Source organism: Camellia sinensis, chromosome 13 (assembly GCF_055761805.1).
Source record: "Camellia sinensis isolate YWXY chromosome 13, ASM5576180v1, whole genome shotgun sequence".
NCBI lineage: Eukaryota > Viridiplantae > Streptophyta > Magnoliopsida > Ericales > Theaceae > Camellia > Camellia sinensis.
Window position 1 is genome coordinate 143,068,243 of NC_138973.1, and position 6,000 is coordinate 143,074,242.

The window sequence follows — 6,000 nt, forward strand, 5'->3', positions numbered from 1 at the left end:
GGCCAAATACACTCTCATGGCCTCTTTTGAACTCAAAAAAATCTGATCTTGGTGCCTTGAGAGAGAGAGAGAGGAAGCCGGCCACAGAGATAGAAGGAAGAAACTTGTGCAATTTTGACTCAAGCTTGGATATTTGAAGTCTAGTTCAAGAATTAACCATAGATTGGGCTTCTAGGTAAGCAATTGATTCTTGAATTCATGAGTTTAATGTGTAATCTTGTATGTTCAAGGTTTGTTTGTAACCAAGAGGATGAGTTGAGTTGGTTTTGTTGGAATCAAAGCTTGATATGTGCATGCATGTAAAGAATACCTATGGAATCACAAAATCTAGCATGTAAATTGTAAATTACGAAAGATTGGAAGTGTAATCCCACATGCAAGCATGTTTTTGTTGAGTTTCATGGGAATGGGCAGTAATGGCATCATTAGAAGTGAAAATGAAAGTCAAAATGGGCATGCATGTTGTGCATTAGTAATAGGAACCTTGAATGCATGAGTTTGAGTTAATTTGGGGCATGCATGTGATCAATTCGTGAAATTGAACTCCATTGTGTTGTAATTTGGTGTTGGTACCATGTTAGTGCAAGCATATGTGAGATTTGAGCCATAATATGCAAGGAATGTGGTTGGAATGTCAAATTTGAGCTCAAGAACACATTCTGGAAAACCCAGAAATTTGATGTCTGCTCGAGCGGGGAAACCGCCGCTCGAGCGTGAATTTTGTGCTCCCAGTATTTTCTGCAGACCATGATATTCGCTCGAGCGGGTAAGTCCACGCTCGAGCGGGGAGCTATGTAAGATGGACTTCCGCTCGAGCGTCCAAGTTCCACGCTCGAGCGTAAAAATGAAATAACCAGTACTTTTGCACGCTCGAGCGGGTACCCTGTTCTGAAAATTTTGTGTGATCGTTCTGTGTTTCGTTTTCCGTTCTCTTTCACTTGCAAGCACTCTTAGGCATGCATTAAGCATTGTAATTGAGTTAAAGAGATAAGAATGAAGCCTAAAGAGGAATATGTGAATTAAAGAACGGATTGAATCGTTTGTGGCCCATATATGTTATATGATGTATAGGGTCAAGCTCCAGGGCAAATCCACGAGCCGATCACTGTGAGTAATATCTTAACAAAGATATCTGAATTATGTTGTTATCCAAATTGCTTACTTCTATGTAAGTCTTATAAGTTCATTGATTCGTTTGGTGGATAATGGTTGTTAGAATAAATGAATGAGCCGAAGGCCGTTTTGATATGAATGAATGGGCCGAAGGCCGTTTTGACATGAATGGATGGGCCGAAGGCCGTTTTGACACAAATGAAAGTTTGACATGCATGAATGGGCCAGAGGCTAGTTTAACATGCATGAATGGGCCAGAGGCCAGTTTAACATGAATGAAAGTTTGAAAGGCCTAAAGACCGGTTCGATATGAAAGTTTGAAAGGCCTAAAGGCCAGTTTGATATGAAAGTTTGAAAGACCTAAAGGCCAGTTTGATATGGAAGTTTGAAAAGGCCAAAGGCCAGTTTGACACTAATGAATTGGGCCCAAGGCCGTATGATGTGTTTGGAACCGTAGTTACTTAACTTACATATGTCTATGTATGTATGTATTAGTAGAAATATAAATTGGGCCCAAGGCTGTTTGGTGTATATTGTTCCAATGAATATTCTTTATTTGATATTATTCACTAGACTTTCGCTCACGCTCATTCATGTGTTTGTAGGTGAGCCAAGAGAAGTCCAAACCCAGCCCCAGTGAAGTCTATATGGAACAACTAAGGTTTTGAAGAGTCAGCCCTTGCGTCTCACGCACGAGACATGTCTTCGCCCTTCTGCCATTCTATGTTATTTTGTCATGTTGGCGAGGACTTTGATGTACGTCTGTATATAGCTTTGTCTTGGCTGACTTAGATTTGAATGATCCTGTCTGTATAGAACTTTATGTTACTATACTTTATGTTGTGAGTTATTAACATATGTATGTATGGAATGTTATGATGTGCATATAAGCACGGCTCTATGGACAAAGTTTTAAATTTGCTTCCGTTTGGCCCCTTTACTTTGATGAGTTTTGTCTGGTTTGATTTGAGGCCGTAGGTAATCTCGTGATTACTGGCCGGTTATGGCCTTAACCATAGGGGCGGGTTCGGGTCGTGACAAATTTACTCGGAATTTGCTGAGTAATTTATTGAGAATTACAGGGAATTTACTGAGTAATTTACATAGAATTAACAAGGAATTTACTGAGTAATTTACTGAAAATTTAAAGGGAATTTACTGTGAATTTACTAGGAATTTACTGTGAAGAGTAATTTTCTGAGAATTTACTTATAATTTACTGAGTAATTTATTGGGAATTTACTAGTAATTTACTAGGAATTTACCGAGTAATTTACTAGGAATTTACTGAGTAATGTATTTTGAATTTACTGTGAATTTACTGAGTAATTTACATTATATTTACTTGGAATTTACTAAGTAATTTATTGGGAATTTACTGAATAATTTATTTTGAATTTACTAGGAATTTACTGAGAATTTTGTGAGTAATTTACTAGGAATTTAGTTTGAATTTACTGAGTTATTTACTAAGAATTTACTTGGAATTCCATGAGTAATTTAATGGGAATTTACTGAGAATTTAATGGGAATTTATTAGGAATTTACTCAGTAATTCACTGAGAATTTATTGAGTAATTTATTGAGAATTTACTAGGAATTTACCTAGTAATTTATTGAGAATTTACTGGTAATTTACTGAGAATTTACTGGAAATTTACTAAGTAATTTACTATAATGTACTGGCAATTTACTAAGAATTTAAAGGAAATTTACTGAGTCGTTTATTGAGAATTTGTTGGGAATTTACTTACTGGGAATTTACAGAGAATTGACTGGGAATTTGCGGAGTAATTTACTGAGAATTTAATGAGTAATTTACGTGAAATTTTCTGTGAATTTACTGAGCAATTTAATAAGAATTTAATGGGAACTTCTTGAGTAATTTTTTGATAATTTAATGGGAATTTACTTAGTAATTTAGTCCGAATTTACTGAGAATTTACAGGGAATTTAATTAGTAATTTACCAAGAATTTATTGGCAATTTACTAAGTAATTTACTGAGAATTTACTAGGAATTATATGAGTAATTTATTGAGAATTTCTTTCGAATTTATGGAGTAATTTACTGGGAATTTACTAAGTAATTTATTGAGAATTTACTAGGAATTTAGTGACTAATTTACTCAGACTTTACTGAGTAATTTACTGACAATTTATTGATAATTTACTGAGTAATTTATGGAGAATGTACTAAGAATTTACTGAGTAATGTACTGAGAATGTACTGGTAATTTTCTGAGAATTTACTCAAAATTTACTGTGTAATGTACTGAGAATTTACTTGGAATTGGCGAGTAATTTACTGAGAATTTACAGGGAATTTACTGAGTAATTTAATGATAATTTACTGAGTAATTTACAGAGAATAAACACAGAATTTACTAAGTAATTTACTGAAAATTAACTAAGAATTTACTAAGTAATTTATTGAAAATTGACAGGGAATTTACTGAGAATTTACTGAAAATTTACTGAGTAATTTTTCCTGGGAATTTACTGAGTAATTTACAAAGAATTAACACAGAATTTACTGAGTAATTTACTGAAAATTAACTAAGAATTTATTGAGTAATTTATTGAAAATTGACAGGGAATTTATTGAGAATTTACTGAGTAATTTTCTGAGAATTTGCTGGGAATTCACTGAGTAATTTACTGGGAATTTACTAAGAATTTACTGGAAATTTACTGCGTAGTTTACTAAGAATTGACTGGGAATTTATAGAGTAATTTACATTGAATTTACTGAATAATTTACTGGGAATTTAATGAGTAATTTACGGGATAATTTGCTGAGTAATTTACTGGGAATTTACTGTGTACTTTACTAAGAATTTACAAGAAATTTACTGAGTAATTTACTAAGAATTTATTGGGATTTACTAAGTAATTTACTGAGAATTTACTAGGTAATTTACTGAGAATTTACTGAAAATTTACTAAGTAATTTGCTTGGAATTTACTGAGAATTTACTTGAATTTACCAAGTAATTTACTTAGAATTTACTAGGAATTTACTTAGAATTTTCTGGCAATTTACTGAGTAATTTATTGAGAATTTATTGGGAATTTACTGAGTAGTTTACTGAGAACTTACTGGGAATTTACTCAGTAATTTACCGGGAATTTACTATGAATTTACTAAGAATTTACTGGGAATTTAGTGAGTAATTTGTTGAGAATTTATTGATAATTTACTGATAATTTATTAATAATTTGTTGAGTAATTTGCTGAGAATTTATTGGGAATTTACTGAGTAATATAATGAGAATGTACTGTGAATTTACTAAGTAATTTACTAGGAATTTACTGAGTAATTTACCAGGAATTTACTGAGTAATTTACCAAGAATTTACTGGGAATTTGCTGAGTAATTTACTGATAATTTATAGGTAATTTACAAGTAATTTAAAGGGAATTTACTGAAAATTTAAAAGGAATTTAATGAGAATTTACTGGGAATTTACTGAATAATTTTCTTAGAATTTACTTATAATTTACTGAGTAATTTACTGGGAATTTACTGAGTAATTTTCTTAGAATTTACTTGTAATTTACTTATAATTTACTAAGTAATTTACTGGGTAACTTGAATTTACTAGTAATTTAATGAGAATTTACTAGGAATTTACTGAGTAGTTTACTGAGAATTTATTGGGAATTTACAGTGAATTTACTAGGAATTTTGTGAGTAATTTACTGGAAATTTATGGAGAAATTTACTGGGAATTTCTAAGTAATTTACTAAAAAATTCCTAGCAATTTACTGAGTAATTTATTAAGAATTTATTAGGAATTTACTCAGTATTTTATTTAGAATTTACTGAGAATTTACTAACAATTTATTAAGTAATTTACTAAAATTTATTGAGTAATTTACTAAGAATTTATTGAGAATTTACTGAGTCATTTATTAAGAATTTACTGAGAATTTACTGAGTAATTTACTTGGAATTTCCTGAAAATTGACTGGGAATTTACGGAGTAATTTACTGAGAATTTAATGAGTAATTTACTTAGAATTTACTGAGAATTTTCTGGGAATTTTCTGGGAATTTACTAAGTAATTTACTAGGAATTTAATGGGAACTTACTGAGTAATTTTCTGAGAATTTAACGGTGATTTGCTGAGTAATTTACTCAGAATTTATTGAGTAATTTACGGGGAATTTACTTGGAATTTTCGGAGAAATTTACTATGAAGTTACAGGCAATTTACTGAGAATTTACTAGAAATTTACTGAGAATTTGTTGGGAATTTACTTAGTAATTTACTAAGAATTTACTGGCAATTTACTGAGTGATTTATTGAGAATTTACTGGGAATTTACGGAGTAATTTACTGTGTAATTTATTTAGAATTTACTAGGAATTTAGTGAGTAATTTACTGAGAATTTATTGCTAATTTATTTGCAATTTACCGAGTAATTTAATGAGAATTTGCTGAGAATTTACTGAGTAATTTACAGAGAATTAACAAAGAATTTACTAAGTAATTTACAGAAAATTAACTGGAAATTTAGTAAGTAATTTACTGAGAATTTACTATGTAATTTATTGAGAATTTATTGGAAATTTACTAAGTAATTTTCTGAAAATTCACAAGGAATTTACTAGGAGTTTACTTAGAATTTTCTGAGAATTTACGAGTTATTTACAAAGAAGTTGTAGCAACCCTCACCTTACTCTTGTCATATCTGCATACATTCATGCATGATCTCGTCTTGTTATGTTGTTTTGCGAGTTTTGCCTTGCTTTGTTTTGTTTAAGTATTGCTTGCATGATTTTGTTCCTTGCTTGGTGTGTAGCCGAGGTCATCATGAGCTTAGTTCACCTCTGAACCTTTGTATTTAGAACTGTTTTGGAACCGCTTGGTCGAC